The sequence below is a fragment of the Bufo gargarizans genome, chromosome 4, assembly GCF_014858855.1.
Source record: "Bufo gargarizans isolate SCDJY-AF-19 chromosome 4, ASM1485885v1, whole genome shotgun sequence".
Classification (NCBI taxonomy): Eukaryota; Metazoa; Chordata; class Amphibia; order Anura; family Bufonidae; genus Bufo; species Bufo gargarizans.
This window is the reverse complement of record NC_058083.1, coordinates 218,714,637-218,731,029: the sequence shown is the minus strand read 5'-3', so window position 1 is coordinate 218,731,029 and position 16,393 is coordinate 218,714,637. Positions and strand designations below refer to the sequence as shown.

The 16,393-nt window shown below is 44.4% G+C and overlaps 1 protein-coding gene across 2 annotated transcripts in view; it reads left to right on the top strand.

Annotated features, from left to right (window-relative positions):
• The first annotated feature begins 1,767 nt into the window (after positions 1-1,767).
• Positions 1,768-16,393, top strand: part of LOC122934525 (testis development related protein) — a 141,533-nt gene continuing 126,907 nt past the window's right edge. The window contains exons 1-2 of one of the 2 annotated variants that reach the window (XM_044290066.1): positions 1,768-1,863; positions 3,807-4,203. The gene's annotated coding sequence lies outside the window, so the exon portion shown is untranslated. The remainder of the gene's footprint in view (positions 1,864-3,806; positions 4,204-16,393) is intronic. The other variant, XM_044290063.1, reaches the window with a different exon arrangement.

Sequence of the window (16,393 nt, the reverse complement as noted above, 5' to 3'; positions counted from 1 at the left end):
TGCATGAAAATGTGATCACCCAATCACCAAGCACTGGGCGATTTTACCTTCATTCCTAATATTAGACCTGGTTCTCTGCTTATGTGAAAGAGCCCTTTGTGGATGCAATTGAAGGGTCTTAAAGATATGCTTGACTTATCGGGGTTGGGATTGCCATATGCATATTACTATTATTATTAACTACAATTCCCAGCATGTCCAGACTGTTATCGTGGAACACAAGTTGACTTTACAGGGAGAGGGTATAAGAGGAGAGAACAACAACCCCCAGTATTACCAAACTGCTATTATACAGCATCAGTGAATATTATAAGAGGAGAGAACTACAACTTCCATCATGTCCAGATTGTTAATGTAGGGAATCCGTGAACATTACATGGAGGGGGATACAGTAGGACAGAACTACAACTCCAAGTATTAGGATGTTATGGGCTATCCCAGGACAGTTTTTTGTGCACTTTTGCCCAGTCTATTGCACATGAGACTTGGATTAGGTGGTACATATACGTAGCTGCGTGTGCTCTTCCTCTCATTGGATGCTTGACTGCACAAAGAGTAACAAGTTACATTATATGTGCAGGGTCTGTTCTTCTGACTGTAGATTTTAGAGTAGGACCTGCTTGACCGAGACCACTTTGGCGTAGGTTGGCGGGCACAGGTGTTTTGATCAGATTATATTGGCTGAGAGTCTCAGCTTTTATCATATCAGAGCGAGGGCTTGGTCCTATATATAATGTTTGCATCTATTGTGTGAGTGCATTATTTTTCTTTTATAAATGTAGCCATGTACATCTGCATATTAATTTATTATCGTGCAGGATGTTTTGTATATTTTTCTGTGATTTTTGATTAGTTTGTAGTATACTCTGGAAGGAGTGGCACCTTCAAGTGTGAATGCTCTCCTATTCACACTTGAAGCATTTCTGGGCACTTTTGCTGCGTCTATTCCACAGGAGACTTTGATTAGGTGGTACATATAACTGTGCATGCTCCTCCTCTGATTGGTTGCTTGGTGCACACACAGGTAAGAAGTAACAGCATATTATATGTGCAGGTTCTGTTCTCCTGACTGTAGATGCCCAATGGCATAGAGATAGGTTGAGAGTAGGTCCTGCCGGAGATCACATTGTCGCTGGTAGAAGGGCCCAGATGTGTATATTGGCTAAGAATCTCAGATTTTATCATATCAGAATAATGGCTTAGTCTATATATAAAAGCTTGTCCCCAGGTTGTTCACCACATTTTCCTCTCTACTGCTGAGCTCCATCTCCCTGAACTGTCACATGATGATTACATCATCACAGGTCCTTCACCTGCGAAATACTGTATTCCTGTCCTGAGCACATGATGATGAAATCATCGCAGGTCCTTCTCCACATAGTGGTTCTCACAGCTAGCCATGTTAGTGCAATTAGGGGGCAGAGCCTTTCATGCACAGCGGCTCCCTTCTTCCACGGGCCCCATATTGGAGGTATGCCACTGTCTGAAATAGAGAAACGATAGAAAGATCTAGGCTTCGATACAAAATCAATATCAACCTTCCCATTTAGATACTGTTCTCCAGCAATTTTAGCATGATTTATTGATAAAGGGACCAAGTGAAGTCCAGAAACGTGTTTAAGAAGTGTGGAGGAGCATTGTGAATTGACGCTTAATATCTAAAATAAGAGCGCTCCGTATACTTTACAACCCAGGCTATTCAAATTAAACCAACGGATCCCGATCACGTGACCTTGCCTGATCACGTATCTCCATTACGTCACCTGCCAGACGCGCCCAGGAACCACGAGGGGCGCCGCAAGTGAGACAGCTGTACCACACGAACAACCTGTCCGGGACACCTACAGAGGACATGGTCGGTGGGTAAGTGATTTCTGAACCAGAGACAGTGCGGGACGCCGCACTCAGGCTCAGAACACCAGTCCCCCTCACACCAGTCCCCCTCACAGTATTTTTTCTGCCTGCAAAGACAACTTATTGAAGCAACCTTATGTGATTATACATTGATTATTCTACCATCCTGCAGCAAAATAGTCTTTTGGACTTTGGCTTTTAGGACACTTTATTACTTTTAGTACCTCCAACAGAGAGACCACCTTTATCTCACCGGTAAAGATAGGACTATCATTATTGACATTTCACAGTTACCTATCTGTGCATTTTTGGATTTTTTCATCAGATTTTTATGATTTTTTCTGAATATATTTTTATAATCTATATGGATCTATTTGTACTTGACCTAAATAGGTACTCACCCAATATTGGTACCATTGACCAACTTCCCTTAATCCTATCCGGTACACACACCTAGTATCCGGAAGTCTCACCTATCACCACCCTTCCCCTTCCAAGAGACACTCCATCCTATACCAGATTTTAACCCATTTTAGCTTTACCATTTTAAATAAAACTATTATTTTATACCAAATATGAGTGTGCCTGCTACCTTTTATATCATTTCTGTTATCCCTTTGACTAGGTGAGTCAAACCAGCAGATCAGCACCTCTACCATTTAGTTGAACAGTTGAGCCGTCTTACATATATTTCCTACTGCTATAATTTTAGCATGATATAGACAGATTTGATTTAGGTGTCACTGCACATCACTAATAGCCATACAAATCTAGACTTGGCCATAAAAGGCAATGGTTAAACTTAATGGACTAGTAGTATATACTCTGAACTGAAGCCAATGTAAAATTGACCATCTCAACAGAGCTCATATTCTTAGTTACAAATGTATCACACTTTATTCACAAGTTGCAGTACTCGCAGTGAAATAAAGGGAACAGCTAAAAAAAGACATTTAATAGATTCTCACATGGCCACTTTGTTACAGAAATTTCTGCAAATGAAAATCAATTTCATATAATGGAATGAGAATATTTCTGCAGTGCCTACATAGAATTTTACAATCCCCATTCAGAAGAATGCGACAATCAAAGACATTTCTTCAACAAATCTGCCCTGTGTGACTATGTCCTACAATGTTCCTTTTTGCTTCTTCATTTTGGTTCCAGCTATACTTTTGGCACCAAACTAAGGCAGATTTGCAATATGTACAATACCGTATAGAAAAAAAGCAAAGGATAATTCTGTTAGTTTTTAAATTTTTCAAACACAACATAAAGAAGCAATATTCTCACAAAAGTACACTTGCAATAATTGTTGTCTTTCACTCAAAAGAGTTGTCCAGGTTCAGAGCAGAACCCAGGTATAACATATTTTTTACTCTTTTAGGGCTCATGCACACGGCTGTTGGTAGGCCGTGCCCATATTGAGGCCTGCAAACAGGGGGTCCGCAACATGCACCCCACATCACGGATGTGGACCCATTCCCATAACGCAGCACAAGGTCTGTTTGTTTACTGCCGGTGATGTAACGGGCTACTCCTCACTATGTTAGGCATAGACTTCCACCTTGCAGTGAGCCCGGAGGCGTCACCTGCACAAATGGGCAGTCTGTAGTGCCACCCTGGGCTGATTTAGAGGCGGGTACCACTAATATCCACCTCTAAAATAGCCTAGGGCAGCGCTATATACGGTGACACTGTATATGTCACTGGCAGTAAACAAACAGACTTTGACCTGCACGATGTAGTGTAAGTGGGGGCATCGGAGCAAGGAAATCCGATGCTCCATTCATACATAGCAAACGAGCAACGAAGAGGTTATATCCGGGTTCAGCCCTTTAATTTTAGTTTGCATGGATTAAGAAATCGTAAAACATTTCCTTTAAAAATAACAGCTGCTTTAAACGACATATTTGTCTCTGATGCTTTAATGTGGCTTTTTGTCTTTGCAGATTGCCTAATGGGAAGTGGTTATTAGGTGTATTTAACCTCCTTTTCAGCACTTAGCTTGCAGATGCTCAGAACTACAGGCCTCTGCAGATCTTCTACACCAGAAGCCTGTACAGGATGAGACTGCAGTCTGTCAGCTCAAGGATGAGCTGAGCCGTACGGCTCTACCAGACCCATAACAAATGGTCTCCATACATGCACCGCTGCGTTTCACAGTATGAATTAATTATTATCCCTATTACCATCATTCTAGAAACATGCCATCCTGCTGAGATCATTTAAAGGTGGCCAGTATTTCATTCATTATACTGCATATGTCTCAGACGGCATTGCAGACCTTATCTACTTGGATGAAGGTTTACACAGGAAGAAGAAGAAAGGCTCTGCATTATATCTAAAGTAAGTTCTAAATCTTGTATGTCGTTTTATAAAGTCAGCCACTTCTAGCATATCTTTACTGAGTTTTTAACGCTCTCTTCCACCCATTTTTCTTTTTTTCCCCCCCCCCATTAAAAATGAAAGCTACAGTATAAGTAAGATTTTGACCCACTGAATTTATAAGGATAAGTGGTTACTGAAGCATATGTAATGACATTGACCTTGTCACCAGAGAATTGCAAGAACGCGGTTATTCTATAACATGGGCATTTTTCCTTTTTAGTCGTTAATTAATGGAGCACAACCTTTTTTTACATACAGAGCCTGCTAAAGGAAAAGTGTGAGAATGTGTAGGTATTGGATGGCAGATTTCAAAGGAAAAATGACTATGCATGTGCAGCCACACCAACAATGAGTGAGCGAATAACGTTTGAGGCTGACTTTATGTGCTCTGGCTACCACATGATGGTGAAACCCTGCCCACCCATTATGGGTCAAATCAAGGTATCATCCACAAACTTGTGTGGCCATCGGGCACTATAGGAAGGTGGGGTTTTGACCACATCTAGCAGCCTCAGTGCGTAAAACTGGCCTAAAACACAACAATTATAAAATAAATAATATATAGTGCGTTGTCACATGAAGCAGCCTCCACATGCCCGTTGTATGGCTGAGCCAAGGCAATGCGATGGGCATGTGGCTGCTTGAATTAATAATGAAAGAAGTGGTAGCCATGTGGCCATTAACAAACAGCAAGGTGTCACCACTTTGTTCATTAGTAAATGTCAATGACACTGACAAACATTGTAAAGCCATATACAACATAAAGGGGATTTAAAGAACTTTAAGATTGATGTCCTTACCGCAGGATTAGAGATAAATTGGATTTACATAGTAATATAGTATATAAGGCCAAAAAAAGACATTTCTCCATCCAGTTCGGCCTGTTATCCCGCAAGTTGATCCAGAGGAAGGCAAAAAAAATTAAAAATATGAGGTACAAGCCAATTTTCCCCACTTAAGGGGGAAAAAATTCCTTCCCGACTCCAATCAGGCAATCAGAATAACTTCCTAGATCAACGACCCCTCTCTAGTAGCTATACCCTGTAATATTATTACGCTCCAGAAATACATCCAGGCCCCTCTTGAACTCTTTTATTGTACTTACCATCACCACCTCCTCAGGCAGAGAGTTCCATAGTCTCACTGCTCTTACCGTGAAGAATCCTTTTCTATGTTTGTGTACAAACCTTCTTTCCTCCAGACGCAGAGGATGTCCCCTCGTCACTGTCACAGTCCTGGGGATAATTAAATGATGGGAGAGATCTCTGTACTGACCCCTGATATATTTATACATAGTAATTTGATCTCCCCTCAATCATCTTTTTGCTAAAGTGAATAGCCCTAATGTTGATAATCTTTCAGGGTACTGTAGTCCCCCCATTCCAGTTATTACTTTAGTTGCCCTCCTCTGAACCATTTCGAGCTCTGCTATGTCTGCCTTGTTCACAGGAGCCCAGAACTGTACGTAGTACTCCATGTGTGGTCTGACTAATGATTTGTAAAGTGGTAGGACTATGTTCTTATCACGGGCATCTATGCTCCTTTTGATGCAACCCATTATCTTATTGGCCTTGGATTTGCCAAACAAATCAGAAGTTTTGCAGTTACGCTTCAGACGAATCGCAAAAAACTGCGATCGCCATTTTACTTTTACAGGGAAAACAGTAAAGGGAGGATTAAGATGGAGGATCACATGACCCTGGAAGGAGCCTTGGCTGGTGGGCTTGCCCACAATGTTTTGAAGGCAGCCTATTAGCCAATCAAGGGGCAGGAAATTGGCTGATCTATTAGGTAGTGTGCTAGGTATGAAGCATAGATGCCATTCTTGGATCAGCTAGTGATGAGAGAGGACATGTGTGCCATGTGTCTTTTAGGAACCACGGAGTGAGCAAGAAGAACATACATTAGATTAAATTTAATAGGTTTAAAAGTCAGGCTTTATCAGAAGAGAGAATCAGCATAGGGTCATAGTACTGTGTGTATTACAGTGACGGAAGCTCTTAGGGAAATCCTGCAGTACCTGCACAAAAAAAACTTTTTTTTCTGCACATGAGCAGCCTGCCAGTTTTTTTTTTCTCCAATAATGTAAAACTTGTACAGTTCATAAGTGTTTTATAGTCATATTCCCAGCACTTCCAGGGGCATATACAGTATTTTGCTGGATACGCTGCACAAGTGTGCCTCTTTCTTTCTAAAAAACAGTTAAAATTTTGCTACCATTTAATAATCAGTCTATTAAACCTGTGACTTGTCATTTTTTAAATAGACCTCATAAACAAATATCTAGTAAACAACAGAGGGAGAATGTGGGTGGCTGTAGTAGAGCAAAAAGCAGTGGCAGCACCAGCTATCCAGCCAGTAGTAGTAGCTGTAGGCCAAAGTTCTCCGTTGTTTCCAGTACGATAGGTGTCAGATTATCTCAGTCACAACAGGATGATGTCAATGTCACCTCTGAGTCTGACACCGTGCCTTTGAGCCAGGGCTCAGCACATTCCTCCTGCTCCTTTTCCTTGTGGTCTCAGGAAAGCCTTTCACATTCACTTGCACAAAAATAGGTACCAGGGCTCGATTGCAGCACATGAGTTGGCATTGCCAGATTCAGTAGTCAAATAAAAACAGCCAACAATCTAAACAGGACTGTCCATTTTCTCCCTGACTTCTTTATGACAGCCAGGTCGCATCCCCAAGCAGTACAGTGCCCTTGTTATCATCAGTTACTTCTTCTCCTGCTCAGACTCTTCCTCCTTCTTGACCTTCGCTCCACCATGAGACAGCCATAACAGAATGTGTGGCACAAGACCAGAAATTAGCTTATGAGCAAGCTGAACACCCACTGGGCCTACGGTAGCTGCTAGTGGTGTAGTTCCTGCCATACCACAGTTGTGGTAATTGTCTTGAAGTTCCGTGCCTTCAAACAAATTTAATTCTGCTCTATGGCATTACTACTTCTGGCCAGCTGTCCGTAAAAATTGTCTAGTTTCCCAAATGTTGGGCAGTTTCGTGCCTTCGCCCAAATGTAATTTTGTTTTATAGTATTACAACTTCTGCCAAGCTGTCTGCAAAAATTATCTCATTTTCCAAATAATGTGCAGTTCTCCATCTTCGTCCAAATGTAATTCTGTTCTATAGTATTTCTTCTTCTGCCCAACTCTCCGTAAAAATTGTCTTGTTTTTGACATGTCAAGCAGTTCTGCACCTCCCTCGAAATTTGATTCTGCAGTATGGCTTACTACTTCTGGTCACCTGTCCATTTAAACATTTTTTTTTTAAAAGTTAAAAAATGTCTCTTTTTCAAAATGACTATGCCCTTTCTCTGGCACATTCTGTGTTTCCTGATCCCATGGACTTCAGATAAGGCAGATTGGAATAGTGGCTGGAACTGGCCTAGTTTGCCATCACTGTGCTGTCTTGTCCAGCCCCCAGTGTACTGTCAGAGAGGGTATTCAGGAATGCAGGTGGCTTTGTCACCAAAGTTTAATTCTGCTTTAAGCATTAGTTTTTCTGGCCAGCTGCCTGTAAAAATTGTCTTGTTTTCGAAATGCTGTGCAGTTCGGTGCCTTCGCCAAATTTTTATTCTGCTCAATGACAGTAGTACATCTGGGCAGCTGTCTGTTAAAATAGTCTCATTTTTGACATGTTGTGCAGTTCTGCGCCTTCGCCTAAATGTTATTCTTCTTTATGACAGTAGTAGGCCAGCAATCTGTTAAAATTGTCTCATTTTCTAAATCTGTGCTTTCACCCACATTTTCTTCTGCTCTATGACAGTAGTACTTCTGGCCAGCTGTTTGTTAAAATTGTCTTATTTTCTAAATGATTATGGGTTTTTTTTCACATACCTTGTTCCCTGACCCCATGTACTTCTAGGGTGGCAGAATGGAACACTGGCTGGAATTGGCCTAGCTTTCTATCAGTGTACTGTCTTGTTCAGCCTCTAGTGTAGTGTCAGAGAGGGTATTTTGTGCAGAAGGTGGTGTTGTTACACCCATCTGGACAAAATTGTCCTTCACAAATGTAAAAAACATCACATTTGTGAAAATAAAAATTAGACATGGATCCACGGGGATTTTTCATTTTGCAAATGAATAGGTCTGCCATTGCTGACAGTGGGCAGGCAGATTGGAACAGTGGCTATAACTGGCCCAGTTTGCTCTCTCTGTACTGTCTTGTCCAGCCTCCAGTTTCATCTGAGAAGGTGGCGTTGTCACACCTAAGTGGGAAAAATTGTCCTGTGCAAGTGTCTAAAGCATTCAAAATGAATAATATGAATCTGTAAGGCCCCTTTCAGACGAGCGAGTTTTCCACGCGGGTGCAATTCGTGAATGCATAGCACTCGCACTGAATCCTGACCTTTTCCTTTCAATGTGTCTGTGTACATGAGCGTTTTTTTTCATGCATCAGTTCTGCGTTGCGTGAAAAACACAGCATGTTCTATATTCTGCGTTTTTTACGCAGCCCTGGCCCCATAGAAGTGAATGGGGCTTCAGTGCATTGCATCCGGAAGTAAGCATTGCACTTGCGCGGAAAAAAACTGAATGCAATTTCAGACAAAACTGACTGAACTTGCTTGCAAAATGGTGCGAGTTTCACTGAACGCATCCTGAATGCATCCGGACCTAATCCGTCAAGCTTGTGTGAAAGAGGCCTAAGGATTTCCACACATCACTGGCTGATGACAATAAATAAATCTGCCATCTGGCTATTCATCGCTTACCCAATGATGCAACTACTGCTGACTCCCCGTTGATCGTGTTCTGTACTGCACTGCAGCTGCTACCCCCCTAGTACTTCTACTACCAGTAAATGGCTGCACATATCCTGCCTTGTCCATAAGGTTCCCCACTGCACTGCTGCTGCTACCAAAAAGGATTTTTGGGCACTTTCTCAAAACAAGCCACTGCTTTCCCGATACTATCATGTGTGTATAAACACTGGCAGGCATCTGCCTCAATAAGAGACAATGTTTGGAGCATTTATATTTTAACCCCTTAACCTCTTCAGGACACATGACGTACCGGTACGGCATGTTGTCCTGGTACTTAAGGACACATGACGTACCGGTACGTCATGTGTATTTCCGATCACTGCCGCCCGTCGGGCGGGGATCGGAACAAGGTGCCTGCTCAAATCATTGAGCAGGCACCTTGGCTAAATGTGCGGGGGGGTCCCTGCTGTTTGCGGCTTTTACCTGCGGCTGGCGGCGCTGCCATCGGGTCCCCATGCTGCTTTAGGGGGGACCCGATAGCATGGAAGGCAGCGCGATGCCTAAGGAAGGCATCGAGCTGCCTTCCGGTGATGAGCCTGTGATATCCAGCTCCCTGGATTCCATGCTATCGGGTCCCCCCTACAGCAGCACGGGGACCCGATGGCAGCGCCGCCAGCCACAGGTAACAATCAAATAGTCATCTCATCCTGCAAAAAATGAGACCCTACGTAGGAGAATCACCCAAAAAAATAAAAAAAACAATGGCTCTCATAATATGGGGACACTAAAACATAATTTTTTTGTTTAAAAAATGCTGTTATTGTATAAAACTTAAATAAAAAAATAAAAAAAAGTATACATATTAGGTATCACAGTGTCTGTAAGAACCTGCTGTATAATAATATCACATTACCTAACCACTTGGCCAAAAAATAAAAAGTGAGTGACTTTATCATACACATTTCTGTTCACCTTACTACATATCCCTCCCTCTTCTCCAGACCGAAGGTCTGGGTATTTTTGGCCAACAAACAGTGTATCCTGGACAAAGCATCTACATTCCCCTGTAATTTCCCCGGCCTATGTTCAACCTTGAAATTAAAATTTTGCAGGGAGAGAAACCACCTGATCACTCTTGCATTTTTCTCCCTGTTTTGTTTCATCCAAGTTAAAGGAGTGTGATCTGTTACCAACAGAAATGTTCTACCCAGCAGGTAATATTTAAGTGACTCCAGAGCCCATTTAATGGCTAGACATTCTCGTTCCACTATGGCATAATTTTCCCATTTATCACTTGTGACAGGACCGCTCCTAAGCCTGTCTCAGATGCATCCGTCTGGACCATAAACTCTTTTCCGAAATCCGGGGAATGAGCACCGGCTGTTGACAGAGGGCGGACTTTAGGCTTTGAAAGGCCTTTTCTGCCTCTGGGGTCCACTTCACCATGACTGACTTAGGGCCTTTCATTAAGTCAGTCAATGGTGCTGCCATTGAGGCAAAATTCTGTACGAACCGGCGGTAGTACCCTGTTATGCCAAGGAAGGCCCTGACTTGTTTTTTTGTTAAGGGCCTAGGCCAGTATTGTATTGCCTCTACTTTATTGATCTGTGGTTTAACCAGACCTTTACCAATAATGTAGCCCAGGTATTTTGCTTCCTCTGTCTGGACCCACTGCACATTTCTCAGGGTTTATGGTTAGGCCAGCATGACTAATGCTAAAGTCTATTACGGCCTGTACCTTCAAGAGGTGACTTCTCCAATCAGATGAAAAAATGACCACGTCATCAAGGTAAGAGGCAGCATAGTCATGATGTGGCCTCATTAGGTCCATCAACTTCTGAAATGTAGCAGTGGCTCCATGTACAGTAACCCAAACGGCATCACTGTGTACTGGAACAGCCCCTCTGGAGTGGAGAATGACGTCTTTTCTTTTGCATCATCTGATAACGGTATCTGCCAATACCCTTTTGTAAGGTCCAGGGTCGTGATGTACCTTGCTTTCCCAAGCCTCTCAATTAGTTCATCTACTCTAGACATAGGGTACGCATCGAATTTGGACACCTCATTTAGCTTCTGGAAATCATTACAAAATCTCCAAGTCCCATTGGGCTTTGGGATTAAGACAATAGGGCTTGACCATTCACTGGTAAATTCCTCAATGACCCCTAACTCAAGCATGCGCCTGACCTCAGAGGATACCGCTTTTCTGCAATCTACTGGTATCCAGTAGGGCTTTAGATTCACCTTACTGTGGGGCTCAGTTCTCACTTAATGTTTTATCAAGTGGGTACGGACTATTTTTCTGTAGAAACTCCTTTACTTCTTGTTTCTGGGGTATTTAGAGTGCCTCACTAATTTTTACCGGGGAAATTGGTGGTGACACGTGGTGAGACTTCCTCAATCATGGTCTGTGTGGCCACCAATGACTCCTAATCCGCCCATGGCATGATCAGATTTACGTGGTAAATCTGGAAGGGTCTTCTCCTTCCTGGTTGGTGCACCTTATAGTTCACCTCGCCCACTTTTTCCACAATCTCGTAGGGACCCTGCCACTTTGCCAGAAACTTACTTTCTACAGTGGGAACTAAAATCAGGACCCTGTCCCTGGGATTGAAGTCCCTTACCTTGGCAGACCTGTCATAGATTTTGCTTTGAGCCTCCTGAGCTCTTTGCAGATGCTCTTTAACTATGGGCATCACGGTCGCTATCCGGTCTTGCATGTCAGCCACGTGTTCGATGACGCTCTTATAGGGATTAGCCTTAGCCTCCCAGGTTTCTTTAGCTACATTGAGTAAACCCCTTGGGTGATGGCCATATAGTAACAAACGGCGAGAACCCTGTAGAAGCCTGGGGCACCTCCCTAATAGAAAACATAAGGTATGGTAGGAGGCAGACCATCCCTTTCTACCACTTTTTTTAACATCTGTTTCAGGGTCTTGTTAAACCTCTCGACCAACCAGTCTGTCTGGGGGTGATACACCGGGGTACGTATCTGGGTGATTTTGAACAACTTAAACAACTCTTTCATGACCTTCGACATAAAAGGGAGTACCCTGGTCCGTGAGAATTTCTTTAGGGATCCCTGTGCGGGAGAACATGAAAAATACTTTTGGACACCATGTTTCATAAGGGTACCGCTTCCAGGTACTGGTGTCTCCTAGCCGACTTAACAATGGGACCCACCAAATCCATGGCATTTCTTGCAAAAGGTACCTCAATGATGGGAAGAGGAACCAACGGAAATGTGAGGTCGGGGCACTTATCTGGCAGGTGGGGCAGGACTCGCAGTATAATTCTACTTCCTTGTACGCTCCAGGCCAGAAAAATCTTTGTAGTACCCTCTCCTGTGTTTTGCTAACACCCAAATGACCCCCAAGTACATAGTTATGTGCGAGATCTAGTACCATCCGTCTATAGGGTTTTGGCACCAGAAGCTGCTCCACAATTTCATTGTTGCATTTGTTAACTAGAGGCAGCAGGTTTCCATTTATGGCAAAATGCGGAAATTTCTGGTCAGCTTCTGGTACCTGTGGTACACCATCTATCACGGTAACATTTCTGTGAGCAATCATGTGAGTGGGGTCTCTCAATTGCTCCATACCAAAGTTACCCTGAGACACCCCTAAGTCCAACACATTTTCCCCAGTTGGGGAAGCTTCATCTTCCCCAGCTAACACCTGCAATGGAAAAGTGTCATTATCAAGTACGTCACATAACCACACATTTTCACCAGACATCTTCACTTTTCACCTTATCAGCACCATTGTTTTCAATGGTCTCTTCCTTTAAACCATTGTATTCAATGGGCAACTCACAGCAATGATTATTTGAAGGAGAAGGCACAGATTCTGCAGGAGTGTTTTTCTTCTCCCACAACTTGCAAAAGAAGGGAAAGTCTCGGCCCAATATCATATCATGCATAAGTCTTTTTACGACCCGACATCATAGGTTACAGTCCCAGCCGGAGTCTCCAGCTTAACCCGAGCACAGCACATTTACTCTTTTGTCCGGCACATAATTCCCAGCCACAAAGCTGACATGCACCAGACTACCGGAGTCCAACAGAGCCCTGACGGAGCAGTCATCTATTACCAGGGTACACATTTGCGGCTCAGTGTCTAGTCCAGGTGAGACTGCAAACACTGGCACCGCATACAGCAACTGTCTCCTGTCTACCTGCACACTCCATGGGCTCTGAGGTCAGAGTGAAATAGGCAGCAAATGTGTCCCCAGTCACGGTACCTCCAGCACTGGGGCACCCTGCGTCTCCTAGGTGAGAAGACCTCTCCGGGTCCAAACTGCTCGGGAGACTGAGACTTATGCCTATGCCCAAACCGAGAGCCTTATTCCCTCTTGAACCATTCCACACACCTCCAATAGCCAGAACTCTCTTACCCACAGATTACATGGGTCGGGTACTCCAAGGAGGTGTTGGTGCGGCAGGGACATCACGGAGGTAGTCCTTAGTCGCCAGGAACCTTTCCACCAGGTTTACGAGCTGATCCGCAGTTTTGGAGTCTCCATGTCCGACCCACCAGTAGCTCTGCCGGGAAGGCTCTGAAGTAGTGATCCACCACTACTTTCTCCACGATCTGGTCTGGTGTAGAAGACTCAGGTTCCAGCCACTTCCGTACAAGATGGAGGAGGTCAAACATCTGGGATCGGGCCGTCTTGTCAATAGTGTAGCTCCACGTGTGGACCCTCCGGGCACGAACAGCTGGTGTAACGCCCAACCGAGCTATGATCGCCAGGGACATCCTGCTCCCTTAGGTCATAGTAGGCCTTTTGTGGTTCGCTGGATAAAAAGGGCACAAGGACCTCTGCCCACTCTGCTACTGGCAGCCTTTCTCTCTCCGCCACCCTCTCAAATATGGTCAGGTAGGCCTCAATATCATCATCGGGCGTCAGTTTTTGCAAGGCCCGCTGCACAGGATCGTGGGTGGGTAGGGGGGTACCTCCTCTTTCTTTCCAGTGTTTGGGAGATGGACAGCTGAAAGCTTCCATGGGACATTGTGGAGATGCTTGGCGATGGACGTGATGGCGTTGCTGCAAAATCCTCTGTTTGCGGGGTGGCAGGTGCCACTGTCACTCCAGAGGGGAGGAAGAGGCCAAGACTGCAGAAGAAGAGGGACCAGGAGGAGCATGAGATCTTTCGTGGTTTTTGAGGTGTTTATGCCACTGCAGCTTGTGCTTTGCATTTAGATGCCTGGTCATGCAGGTGGTGCTCAGGTTTAGAACATTTATGCCTCGCTTCAGGCTCTGATTGCACAGCGTGAAAACCACTCGTGTTTTGTCGTCAGCACATTGTCTGAAGAACTGATGCTGGCTTTGGTATGCTCAGTCCACGGGTGCGGTGGGCAGTAGCAGGCGTACTGGCTAGGGCAAGGCCACTCTGCTTTTGCACCCTGCTCTCTTTTTTGCTGTGTGGCTGGCGCTGTGTGACCACCACCTCTTTCTCCGAACTGCACATGTCACTTCCATGACCTTGATTCCATGTGGGGTCTAGGACCTCATCATCCTCCACATCATCTTCTACCCACTCTTCATCCCTGCCTTCCTTGCCGGTCTGCACACTGCAGAAAGCCACAGAAGTTTGCAACCGTGTTTCATCATCATCAGAGATGTGCTGCGGTGGTCCACCCATGTCCACATCCTGAAACATAAGTGGTTGGGAATCTCTTCCACTTCTGGAGCAGAGCAACGTGGACAGCCCTCGGAAACCCTGCCAGCCGAGTCATTAAAAAGCATAAGAGACTGCTGCATGACTTGGGGCTCAGACTGCTTGGCTGATTTGCAAGGAGATGAGGTGAAAGACAGATGCCCATGGGCTGCAGGTGCCAATTCTGCACTTTCAGCAGGGGACCGGATGGAAGACAATGAAGGAACTGGAGGCACTGTCAACCACCCAATCTACTACCGCCTCTACTTGTTCTGGCCTCTCCATTCGCACACCGGTATTCGGGCCTACAAAATAATGCTGAACATTCTGTCGCCTACGTGCACCTGAGGAAGGTGTTTCATTTGGGCGTGTAGCTTGCACAGATCAACCACATCCTCTCCCTGCAACAGAAGCTCCACCAACCCCAGCAGCACCACGACCAGGGCCACGTCCCTTTTTTGATGCTCTCCTCATTCTTTGAGGTCATTCACTGAACTAACAGAGATATTAACTATATTATTTTCCCTGTCACATATGCAGTGCAGGTGTACTTCATGCAATAAAGGGGTATATGACGTGCACCTAACTAACAGGCGGATTAACTATATCAATTTCCTTGTCACGTATGCAGTGCAGGTGTACTTCACACAATAAATGGGTATATGACGTGCATCAAACTAACAGACGGATTAACTATTATATTTGTGTGTCAGGGGTACAAAGTACAATGTTGCATTGCACCCACAAAAAAAATCGCTGTAGGTCACCCACAGAATTAACAGCCAGATTTATGATTATCTTTCTGTGTCAGTGGTGCAAAGATGGTGTATTGCACCCACAAAAAAAAAAATCGCACTAACACTGTCTCTCATTTCAGCTGCCTGCTTTCTGTCCTTTCACTACTGAGAGCTGATGGGCGGTACTACACTTGATCCAGCTTATATAGAGGCTGGGTCACATGATGCACCGGACAATCACAGCCATGCCATTAGTAGGCATGGCTGTGATGACTTCTAAGGGCACACAGCTTGAAAGCTTGTTGATTGGCTGCCCTACAGCCTTTCAACAAACTTTATTAAATGCCTGAACACCAAACTCGAACCCAAAGTTTTCAGGCAAAGTTCGGGTTCAGGGTCCAGGTACCAAAAATCGTAAAGTTGGGGAGGCTGCCTTAGATACCAAGAACGTCTTCAGCCATTGGCTAGAGAGGGATTTGTAGACGCTTTCACTGGCCCTTTAAAAGGCCACAAATAAGGGAACAGACTAGAGCAATGGAGACAGCAGCTTGCAGAGGTTGCCAAGTGTCATGGTAAGTAGCAGGGCAGCAGGGGTCATTGACCGCTGATCTACCAGTACCCCCTCCCTTACGCCCCTCTTCTTCAAGCCAGATCTGTGCTGTAACTTCTCTAAAAGAAGAGAAACATGAATCTTCTCCACTGGTAGCCAAGACTCTGCTCTCTTTACATCAGGTACGTTCGTGACTTCAGAAGCATACTTAGAACTGACTGGAACTATCGGCATCACTTCGGCAGGATTGATGGTATTTTGTGGTTTCTTCTCCTAAGCAATGAGCTCCAAAGATCTTGACAGGACATTGCCTTTATGTTGTTGTTTTTAGTACAAGAACGATGAGATAGTGGAGACTCTGTCACCTTCTTATCAGAAAAATAAACAAAATGGAGGTAAGCCACTGTAAATTCTTGCAAGTTTTGAGATACAGATTTAGGTTGGACAGGGTAAACAGAAGCTAATCGGCTAATTGGCTAATCCCCAACTAGGCATCTAAA